Here is a 12,703-nt window from a genome sequence, read left to right on the forward strand (position 1 = left end):
TAAAAATACTTCCAAAGTATGAAGTACATCTATAACCACTTAAATGTCTAATTTCACAAGAACAGTTTAGTATTTCACTCTTTCCTATGCCAAAGGTTTTCCTGAACAGACTTCCCACCCCTTGAGCTATTTGCTCTACATTTGCTCTGTCCAAACTCTAGAACATGTATAGGAGTTTTTAACAGTACTACAAAGCATCACATTCAATCTTTAGGAACCTAGCTTTCTCTCTGGGATCCTTTGTTACCCCTGAAGTCTGAGATGTAAAACTCCTCTACAGACCTAAGAGTCACTGCCACTGATATATATTCTTTAACCATCTTCCTTTCAGTTGTTTGTAGGGAAAGCTCCAACAGCTTAAACACAAGTAATCCCATGGAAAAGTGTACTGAAAACACACCATGACCTCAGAGCCAACACAAAACCCTCTCTTTCTGCATATGTTGTATTAGTGCTGTGCTCATTTTTGAACTGGAATGCAGTAACAGTAACATTAATTGGCTGAGTACATATTTTTTAGAACGCTGCTTTAATGCAAGTGAAATCTAATCACATCTCAAATAACAAGTAACAGAACAAGCCCTTTCCTATCCTGCCTTCTCTCATATATCCACAAACCATTTTTTCCTCTTTATCTGTGCTCCTGAAACACATGAGTACTGAAAACTTCAAGTTACCACTGGCAAATGTCCTCAGGAGGAAGGACAGCAGCCCACTTGCTGTGCTGCAATCATCTGATATGCTGAAACCAACCAGCAGCTGCTATTTTTAATCCATACAGCAAAGTAAATGTCAAGATCTCAGGAACACAACTGGACACATACCCAGCTCTTTGAGAGGTGGGAAGCAAAAAGTTAACAGACAGGCAACGTGGATACATCACTCCACAAATTACTGAAGCAGCCAGGAAGCTTTGGTGTAGATTAAACTTTCATTCAAGTCTGTTAGATTGTACTGCTGGAGAGGAAGAAAAAAGGAACCATTCATCTATCTGGGGCAGCCCCCTGCTGTTCCTCGTGGAGCAGGAGCAGCTCCCATGTGCCCTGGTACACAGCACTGCAATGTTCAGCCCAGGGCTGCTGCAGAACCAGTGGGAGGAGTGATTAACAATTTATGCAAATGCCAATAACTGAGTAGCAGGGGTTTTCAGGGATATTAGCTGTCAGTTCACAACAGAAGTTAGGTTAAAAGAACCTGCACTCAAGACATACTTAGATGAAATTATTGTATGTTAATTATAGTTCATGTAGGTGTTAATTATAATTATTACACATAATATGCAATTACAATTTTCTATTTATTTTTCCTGTATATATACTTTTATACATAAATGTATATACATCAAATTAGCTCTTCAAATTGGGAAAGCCACATTTCCAAATCCTTCAGAAACATTCCTGGAGGACCTCATATTTGTGCAAAACTTACCCATAGATCATTTACAAGGAACACCTTTCACAGTCCATGTCTGGTTTCACTAGGGAAAATGATTTTGTAACTTGGTTCAGTGCCTATGTGCTTGGTAACATTTAACCTACATGGCTTTTCTATTCCCTTATTATTTACTAGGGATTCCCAGTCATTAAGCCTTCTGCAAATGTCCCCTCAGCAAAAATCCTGCAGCGCTCCCTTGCTGCAAATGCTTCACTGTGTGCCCTACTTTCTTAATATTTTATAATTGGCTGCTCTGCTGCCCAGAAGTCAAAATATCCTTGTTTACAACCAAGTCTACACAAGCCTGCCTCTCCCCCACACCACAAAGCTGTTTTTCAGAAAATACAGTGCAGGCAATTATTTTTACTCATCTACCAGTGAAACACATTAGCTTTATATGCCTTACATAACTTATATCTTACATCTTACAAATTGTTTGCATTTTTTAGATTTGCATGGTCCACATTTAATTAGCATCTTAATTATTTTTCCCCTCTCGATAATCTGGCAAAATACTGAGCAGCTGATGACCCAGAACATACCTGAGTTAGTAACTGCTCCCAATCTGCCACTTACTAATTAAAAAATAGGCTAATTATATTGTTGATATCTGTTGATCTAGGTGGTTTATAGGAATGTCCTCTGATAAAATATCATTCCCTGGAAAAAAACCACATAGCCAGGTTGTTTCCCTTTTTTCTTCAAATGGTCAAATGGAAGTGATAATTTGTAGGTGATCACACACTACATTATTTTTCATCAGATTTTCTGGAAGGCAACAAATGAAATATTGCATTATAAATTATTATTGTATTATTAATTTATTACTAAATTCCAGAAGAATATCTAGATGAAAATCAAGTTTCTCAGTATGCATTTTCAAGTGCTTCTGTAAACTGATCAAAGGCTTTCTGTACATTCCTCTCAGCTTTCCCTTTGCTGCTTACCCCTGTGCTTTGCCCAATCTGTTCCCAATACCTGCCTATGGATTTTGGATGCCTTGCTAAGTTTAGGAGTGCCTGAGAGTGTAACAGAGGGCAATGTGGGCAGCATCCTACATGGAATTCATCCTGCTAAGTGCTCCTTCCTCATCAAAATCCTGACCTTGAACAGCAGTGTAGCCCTGTAGATCTGTTGGGATCATCAGCTGCTTCTTCTTGGAGTCAAGCAGCAAACAGGAAAAGCCAGCTTCACCAGCTGCCAGCCACTTTATTGCTACTGTACCACACAGGTGACAACACGAAGGGACTTTTTCCCTTGTTCAAAGGGCTTTTTGTTACAAACACTGCACTGCCTGTGGCATGCAGTCACTGAGCTGGAGTCTGTCCTGGCACTACATTTCATTGTCTCCTGGTCACAATAGTTAGCACCTCTGGATCTTACCAGAATGTCCAGGACTAAGACATAACTGGCTGCTTGTGCTCCAGAACAATAATAAGATTTGTAGGAAATAAGGATAAAGCTTGTAGGGACTCTATGACCTTGTTCTCTGTTACAAATAGATTAAGAGGTTCCAAAAATAAAAGTTTAAGAAGCAATACTCTTATAGTCTTAAATTATCTCTAGGAGTCAAGAACTACAGAAGTTAAAAAAAAAAATCCTTCCAGTCTGTTGTGTGTATGTCAGGGTAAATATACAAATTCTTAGTGGAGCTAAATTTGTAAGTGTTACAAAAATACCCAAAACAACACCTCTGTTCTGCTGCTTATCTTCCAGCATTTCTATTGTTTCAAGAGCCTACACAGCCCAGCCTGGAACAGAATGATTTGTCTTGGAGATCCAAACCAACTGGAAAGTTAAAAACTGGCTGGTTTAACTTTTCTCACAGTCTACACAAAGCAAAGTATTTTATTCACAAGAATATGTTCATAAATGTCCATGAGAACTGGGGTGGATGGGTGTGTGTGAGATGATGATAATGTTCTCTCTTCTCCCATAGTAGCAGAAATAGTTAATTTTTATACTACCAAGCACCATTCAAGAACATCTCCTTGCTGGAAATACCGTTTGCTACCAGACCTCACTGGAATCCAGGAGGGAAATAGAGCAGGCCTAAGGGCTGGCACAAAAATTCAGAGGTTTCCATGAACAGAATTTCATGAAAAGCACTCGGTTCTACATTTCCTATGTTTCAAGTCAAACCCAAAACAGATTCCAGCATGTGAATTTGTAGGGGAAAAATACAAACACTTAAAACATACCAGCTTTTGTGTCTTCTAAGTATTTACATCATGAGCCTTACATTAAAAATTGAACAACATACATTTGGGAAGAAATCAGAAAGCCACAATAGGAAAAGCAGGAAACCCAAGAGTACTTCCAATTCTTTTTGCAGTATCAGGCCAGAATGACCCCTACAAGTGTCCTGGCCAGAATGATATCTTGCAAATATGTGGTTAAATGGCAAGCTAAAACATCTTAACTACGTTTTTTTAAAAACACAAGTTCCTAATTTTCCAGGGAACAAAAAAACAAAAACAAAAAAACCAAAAAACCAAGCAACAGGCTCAAGCTATATTTTATTTCTTCCTTCAAACTAAACTGACTGAACTTCTGTCCTGGGGTACTGAACTCACACCACAACCAGCATTAGCTGTATCATTCAAATTTAACATTGGCTTTAAGAAAATATAAGGAAATCAAATTTATCTTGGATGGCTGAGCTATCTTAAAAATGGGAATGCAAGCATTTCATAGATCCGTATTGGCTGGTATTGAGATTACAAAGAATTTAGAGTAATGTATCTTGAGAAATGACTTACTATTAACACCTTTCCAGCAGCACAAAAAGGCAGTGTTTGTTTCTACATAATGCCATCTGCCTGTATTCATCTTCTGCTTCTAGTCCCAAACTTGGAAAATAGATCCCAGGGAGCTGAAAGAGCTTTTGGTTTCCCATTTGCATTTCACAGAGCACAGTGGGATTCTGAGCAGATGTAGTAGCTACCTGCCATTTGGAAACTGAAGAAGGATGCTTGTTAATTAGAAAGACAATGAAAAGGCAGGCAAAGATGTCATCCATCCAGACATTACAGAAGACAGAGATGAAATACAAAGAAATACAAGAAATAAACAAGAAATAAACAAGAAATACAAAGAAACAAAGACTTCATGTGCAACCCCCTAGAGAAACAAACTGAAGTTAGCAGCATGCTTGGAAAACACAAATGCAACTTTCAGACATTCTAGTTACAGAGAATGAAATTGGCTAATTTATTTATTTACATACCAGCTCTATTATGTGTTGCTCAGTAGAGACATTTGCATCATTTAAAACTAGTCCAGCTTAAAGTTATAAATACCAAACCACTCCCATATAGCTTAGATATAACTGAGCAAAATACTGTTGGCCAGCTCTCCTCTCTTCCCTCTCTCGGCTCTTTGTATCCACTACCAGTGGAATGGCTACGTTTGCCGATAGCAGTTTTTTCACAGTATCACTGAGCTGACAGGCACCAACAAAATATTCCCCACCCAGCTGTTTCCAAATAGCCTGGCCTGACTCCAGTCACTGCACCCCATGAATTGTGCCTGTCTAAAGAGTTGCATGCTTTGGAGAAGTCTGCAGCTTATGGGGCTGACCAGGAGCCAAGGCTTTTAACTCACAAAACCCTTTGACAGACTTTTATCACTGATGTCCTCAAACCAAGAGGAAATTCAAGAACGAGCATTGAAAACTACAACTGCTTATCATGCCTGTTGAGGAAACAAACTTCTTAAAAAAAAGCTTACAACTGTATAATGAGTCTTAATGACTGATGACTTCAGCTGAATAAGGATTCCTGGATCTGTGTTTTTAACTCCTCCGCAGGATTAGGAAGAATAGGTATTTTATCAGCTGACCACACAAACAAGTTATTCTTAATACCTCAGCACAAAACACAGCAGTGATATCCTCTCATGCGTAAGAAACCCCCAGTGTTATATTTTCATCAGCTCTTCACAGGAAAGCTACAGTCACACCATGGAGGCCACTAAGCACATTACTTGAGACTGAGACAGAAGCATCTTAAAACAGAGAGCTGGACCAACACATATGGTTCTAGTGCAACCAAGGTTGCATTTTCTAAGCATCTCTCAAACTAAACACTCACATCCTGTACACTGCGGTAGACAAAAGTTACTACTGTACATGATTTTCTTAATTTAATTTCCTTTACTCCCAAAGCACATCTCCTTACATCAAGAGATTATGTTGCCACTTATGCTGCATGTACACTATATACTATATTTTGAAGCAGTATCAAAGCCTGCTGTCAGTGCATCTTTCTACTATGACATATTTTTAAAAACCCAACACTTAATACAGTTGAACTTTTGAAAAAACTCAATTTTGCAGTATCTCAAGATACAAATACAATAAATCCAGAGTAAGCACATCTTAGCTCAAAAAAGCCAAATCAATCCTTGGATATATTCACTGCTGACGAGAGAATATATCATGTCTGATTATGACATTAACAAAACTGAGGTTAGAAAACTGCACCCAGCTCTGATATTTGCAGTTCAGGCAGAGAATTGAAGAACTGGAGAAGACATGAAAGAAAAGGTCATATTTAGAAAAACTAAAGTTCTGTAAGGAACCTGTTTATTTGTAGCATTTATGCAAGAAAAATTATAAGCAAAGTTAACAACTTCATAGAGAAAACACACCAGGCATTGTGGGCTTTTCAGTATAATAGGAGAAAGTCTTAAAAAAAAAGCAATATCTGCAAATTAGGACAACTCGAATTTCAATTAAAAAATATAGCAAGTGTTTTTAATAAGACTGATTTACAGTGCGAATACACTACTAGCAGTGGTGGCAGGGTTGCTCTTTCAAACCAAGTCTGGGATCTCTCAGATATTCTGACCTGGCTGTGAACACTTCCAGGGATGGGGCACCCACAACTTCTCTCGGCAGCCTGTTCCACTGCCTTACTATCCTCTGAGTAAAAAATTTCCTCCTGACATCTAATCTAAGTGTTCCCTATTTTAATTTAAAACCATTCCCCCTTGTCCTATCACTATCTGCTCCTGTAAGAAGTTGCTCTCCACCTTTTTTTAAAGTTCTCTTTAAGTACTGAAAGGCCACAATGGGAATAATTACTACTATTTCCTCACCTGGCTGTTTGTATGGAAAGTTAGATTTTCAGTTACATTTCCAGTTTTATGAATCTTGGTACTTAATACACAAATAATTTCAAGCATATTAATACATTTTATGGGGGTTTACAAGTTAAAATACAAAACTGTATACTATATATGGATCTGCTTTGAGCACGTATAACCCATCATACATTTGTCAGCTGATATGTTATGCTTCTTACTGTCTAAGTGACATATTCAGGAAGGCTCATCTATTAAAATTGTAACTGAACATACAGAGCCCTAGCTGACCATCAAAAAGTAAAAATCAAAAAAAGCTGCTGTGACTTTGCTGCATTAACTCTGCAGGTAGAACAGCACAGTCCCTTTAGCATGGAGATGGCTCTGTCAAAAGTATCATTTCAATACCACATGCATGAGTGCTTTCATAACTCAAGCCATTAGATAGAAATAAAATAAATATTAAAAAAGAAAATAGAACTTCCCTCCAACATGGCTACTCTAATAAAATATAAAGCACAAACTGAGAAAGCCTTGTGCTGCATACTAAGGCTTGGCCACTAATAGGTTCTTACATGTTACAAAAAACCCAGAACCTCTTCTCCCAAACCCACACCTCTGTGTTTATGCCACTCTACATAACTTGCTCCTTTGCATGCAGCCATGGAATTCTACCTTTGATCAGTCCTAGCTGAATTAAGATTTCATTTGACAAGTTATTTTGCTGATGGCTTTTGAAAGGGATGAAACTTTGATTTACTGGGTAGATAAACAAGCAAATAGCACTGTCTGTGCAGACAGCCAAAGGCTGCAGTCCCACATAGAGTAGTGCCATGGATGGCCTACTGAAGATACTTTAAGTTCAACATAATCAAATTATATCAATGAAGGCTTGCTTGTCAGAATGAAGGAGGCATTCTTGACTTTGCCTTGGTGGAATAGTGTAAATACAGTAGTGTAAAGACACATATCAAGGAACACAATATTCTTCAGTGTTTTTAAACACTGGGGTGCTTCTGCTGCATGTTTCCTCACAAAAGTAAGGTTGACAGCATGGATATTCTTGTCACGTACAGGAAACTTCTGTTTCATACGAAAGTGTAAGAGTTCCACCCAGCCACCTAAAACACACCTACTAAATAATGAGATTGTTCTTTTATTGATGAGGTTTGAGACTGGGTGGGAGAGAAATATGATACAGAAAGTAAATAAATTATTTCAAATGTATAAATACCTGTGTAATTTTAAAGAAAAAAAACCCATCAGTTGCTTATTTCCTGCTTGCTCAAGTCACACAAATCCCCTAGCAGTTCAGATTTGTAAGTAATGAGGATTTCAGGCTTATCATGGTTTCTAAATACAGGCACACGACTCCTTCATTCCACCTTCAGCTTAACAGGACACTGCATGCTTAATTCCTAGGTATATTCAACTGACCTCTAATGCTCAAACACTAATGCTTTCATTGTGGCTGGGGGTTAATAGTAGAACATGATGGAGTCCCGTATTTCAAAACTCTTAATTATTCAGCTGACCAGCAAAATGCTCCTGTCTCTGAGTACCAGATGTGATGCTGGAGGCCAGAGGGGCACACCACTATAGCTTCAAATGCAATCACAGAGGAACTCAGTGGATGAGTGAGAATCCTGCCAACTCACACCTGTAGCTGAGAGCTGCCAGAGGAAGAAGATAAAGAAGCAACCCAGAACTGATCAATCTACTGAAATTTTCTGGTACTATAAAAAAAAGCTCAGTTGTCAAAAACAACTTTGCAAACATGGTGTCACGCATGTCACACATAGCCTTGAAAGCAGCTTTCCACACCAAAAGTACATGCTTGAGGTGCTCAGGTCTTCTCTCTGAAAGGAAATGCTTTTCAACACAACAGTCCCCATCTTAGGCTGCAAATTCAGCTCAGTTTAGGTCTAGCAGGCAGGTTTTCTGCCTGCACAGCTAAATAAAAACACTTCCTGTGAAGAGGTCCACTCCCTTTGGAGACGCAGATCTGAAAAGATGCGGCTGCCAAGCCAGTTCTGCATTCAGAGGTTCCCTGGCAATACCCAGTTAGGGTATTTAAATAAATTCAGCCACAAGAACAAAATAAATACAGGCTCAACTGCAATTAAAAGCAAACAGTCTACACAGAAATACTTTACAGCTTAGTACAGCCTTCTACATTTCCCAAGTGGTCCTTTCCTTCAAACCTGGAAGTCGGTATGATGGGACTCAAAAGATTATTATAACATGAACCACTCCAAAGAGGAGGATATTCAAGAGTTTGCTATGTAGCTATGATGCCATTCACTTCAAATATTCATGTCTCTTACTGTGCCTTATCTCTTGTGCAACCTGTGAGTCTCTGGCTGATACAACTGCAAGCCAGAGAGCTGAACAAACATGGGAGATATCTTATCTCAGCATGCAGCCACTTGCCTTAACCAGCAGTCACTATACTACACACCAATAATGTAGTGTGTGATCACCTAAAAAGAGTGGCACCTCGCTTTGCACCTTGTGCACTTGCAGCTAATGTCAGTTACTTCAGTGCAGTCTGCTACTTTGGTGACCATTTAATCATTCAAAACTCTGCTCTTTTTATTTTTAATAAACAACCAGGCAGTACACATGGGTAAAAAAATTTTAGAAGAACCTGCTAAAAAGTAATGAGACTGAAGGAAGATTGCTAGACTGATTCTTCTTGAAGAATGCTACACCTCATTTAAGATATTTATTAAGAATATTGGAGAAAAAGAAAAAGCTGGTATTTGTTGACAACACTAAACTAAGAGATACTATACACAAAGTACAACAAAGTAACAGTGGAAAGACTGGAGTAAGAGTCATGATGGCATTTAAAATAACAAGAACGTGCAAATGAAGTTCAGCAAAGAGGTGTTATGAATTCCTAAATGCTGTGGAAAAAACATCTGTTGACAATGAGAGAGAAGGAACAGCACATGCATTATGATGGAGATCACAAATCAAAACCAGAGTGCCACTAGGGAAAAAAGGTAAGGGAAATCCTACAGCTTTTCTCTCTTAAGCAAAACATTTTCCACTGTGAAAAGAGCCACTGCACAAGGCACTAGCTGATTCTCAACCAAAAAATAAGTGTGCCATTGTGATCAGGTTTACAAAAATAAAAATTAAAAAAAAAATCAAGCATACAGACTAATTATCAGGCTAAAACAGGAACAGAGAAAAGTTTCATGCAAGAGAAGAGTTTGACTGAAGGAGCATAGCCATACAAAAAGCCTCCAAAATTAATTGACTGCATCCTACAAGTACATGAAAAGTAAGCACAAAAGAGAGGGAGACTTTTCTCACCCCCAAAAGTTAGCACTAACACTAGAATAAAAGGATATCAAAATTGGCTATGAATGGGGTAGAACTCATGAGACCTCTCTCAATCACAGAAGTACTCTACAACTAGTTTTCAGTAAGAGTAACTCCAGTATAATGGTCCAGTAGATTTGTTAGAGAATACATTGATATACACAATTGCTTCCAGACTGAGAGCACTGAAGGTGGGAGAGAGGATTATTCTTATATATATATATATAAGTGTCATGCTAAAGTGAAACCAAATTGTTGAGTTTTTCTTCTCATAATCTCACCATTTAATCACAAATATGTAAAATATTACAAGTATACTCCTTTACTTACATACTGAGGTATCACAGTTAAAAGGTCCTACCTACCCAAAGCTTTCTAAATCAATCTCCCCACTCTTTCCTTAAAAGCACAAAAAAAATCCCCAAAACTTCTCAAAGAGGATCAGAATAATGAACAGAATAGAACAGAAACATCAGAGCTATGCTGTGTACAAACTGCAGGCACATCACTCTGAGCTTGTATTGAATCTATACTGCTTCTTGTGGGCATTGCTGTCTGCTCCAGCCATCTGTCTGAATGAGCCTGGGAATATAAAAAAAAACTTGCTAACACCAAAACTTCAGTTAAACAAATAATTCTCTTCCCCCTTGCTGTGTTTAAATGATAATCCCTCCAAATCCCTGGCTGAGCAGCTGACAGACAACAGGCAGAAATGTGTGGGCTTGCCCTCAGCAGAAGCAGGAAGTTTCTGGCCTCACCCAGCTGCATCCAGCAGTGCTGGACAATGAAAGTTCAGCCAAACGAAAGGCATGCACACAACTCTTGCCAATCAACCAAAGCCTAATTTACTGGCTCTCTCTCAGCTGCATTATCTCCATTTGGATGTAACAGAACAATTCAGCCAGAAAACCTTTACTGATGGAGTCCCATCTTCTGTCACTTCCCCAGAATGTTCCCATCTGTCACACTGTACATTTTCCAATCAATGTCATTGATCTGTGGCTGGCTTAGTTGGTTTGCTGACCAAGAAAACCACTGTCAGCATCACAGTTCTGGAGTGGCTGTTTAATGTAATTAAATGCATGTGGGCAGGGGAAGAATCACCCACAGGGACACGGCAGAGAGCAGAGAATGGATTTGTAAATTGTCCTAAAGCACCATTGATTTAACTGGCAGTGACAGAATATACTCAAAAATGAGGACATGACCTGGAGGCATATTTGGTGCAACGACAGGGGGAAAACATGTCTATTATAATGCAAACAAATCAAGAAAACCAAATCAGCAACCAAACTAATGGAAAAATGTTTCCTAATCAAACTGCTGGGATCCAACAAAACTGATTTCTGGTCTTCCGTCTGAAAACCTGGAAAACATTCAAGATCTACAAGATCTTGAGAGGTGTTTCTCTGATTCCCTAACAAATAATTATAGGGCTTAAAACTGAAATGTGCAATACCTTGCACTGTTAGCAGAAAGGCAGTAATTATTTACCTGAGTGAGTTGCTTTATGAATATGGTCTGTTTGAGTCACATATGCACACACAGTATTTCACTGAAATTATGCCAATTATTTTATCTGTCATGCTTTGAATTTTATAAAAATACAAATCAAACTATATTGGAGAGTGGTGGGAATAGAAGGGATAAAAACATTCTTTAAAATTGGGGGGGGGAGAAAGAGCATCAGCAACAAGTTTTCTGTCAATAAAGCCTTGTATTATTCAATACAAATATTCATACTATATAGAAGATTCAGATTGCCTATTTGGACCCAGGCTAAAGTCAGTAACAACAATCTTGTTACGGAAAAGTAAAAATATACCTATAACTTGAGTAAATATACACCTACTTTACACACAGTAATTACATTTCATGTTATGATTTTTTTTCTCATCACCAATGCTATCTGCCTAAGATAAAGTCAACAGCTAGTAGGGAAAAATAAGAATAACTTTTGCCAAAAGTATCTTTTACACCGAAAGTGTAGAAGGATATATAAAAATAATGGTTTTCCGATAAAGTGAATTAAGTTCCCTACCAAAAACAACAAACATAAAATTCTGACTCTACCTCCTTTGCCTCAAAAAAAAAAGTGTGTAAGACTATTGAAAGGATTAACAGCAAGAGTTTCCACACATCTCTTCACAATAAACCTGCCTTTTACAGAGTGCCTTATCCCTGACACAGTGATGTCAAAGCACACAAATACCCATGCAAGGCAGTGGCAGGTCCCAGGGCAGACAACAGCCCTGTCTCTTACCTGTTTGCACAGCTTAGAGCTCTCAAGGCTGAACAAAAGCAACAGTCAGTTGATTTCTTTAGACTATTTTTACAGCTTGAAAGTAAACTTCAAGGCTGCATAACGTTAAATATTTGCAGACTGATTTAACAACTCATAGCATTCCCTGCCTGTCACTACTCTTTCAGTCTGGAAACAAAGTCCAACCACTGTTTCCACACAAGAAAAATCCAAGTTCTACATGGTGTATTCAATGTAAAATAATTTCTTACAGTCATTCAAAAGCATAAAAAGAATCTTTCAGCTATTCTTTATTTCTCAAGATCTTTCCTTTCTATTCAATAGGGAACCGATTTTTTTTTGCATAATCTCAAACATGAACAGACAGAAGGAAAAGTGAAAGTTTCAATCAACCTTGACCAGTACCTAGTTGACAGTGTAATACTGAATTCCACCTCCAACCATTTGAGATAAAAATCTGTGCAAAAGCAAAACTAGGCCAATAAGGAATCAGTCCTCCATTTTCTACTGGTCTTCCAATGAGACCTTCCACCTACATTAAAGGTGTATCTGTAGTCAGACCTGTGCAATGCTAATAGGAAT

The 12,703-nt window shown here is 38.3% G+C and overlaps 1 protein-coding gene across 4 annotated transcripts in view; it reads right to left on the minus strand.

Moving 5' to 3' along the window:
- The window catches only part of GRTP1 (growth hormone regulated TBC protein 1), a 34,703-nt gene that overhangs the window by 4,362 nt on the left and 17,638 nt on the right, over positions 1 to 12,703 (minus strand). The window lies entirely within an intron of this gene.

This window comes from Vidua chalybeata, chromosome 2, assembly GCF_026979565.1.
Source record: "Vidua chalybeata isolate OUT-0048 chromosome 2, bVidCha1 merged haplotype, whole genome shotgun sequence".
Taxonomy (NCBI): Eukaryota; Metazoa; Chordata; class Aves; order Passeriformes; family Viduidae; genus Vidua; species Vidua chalybeata.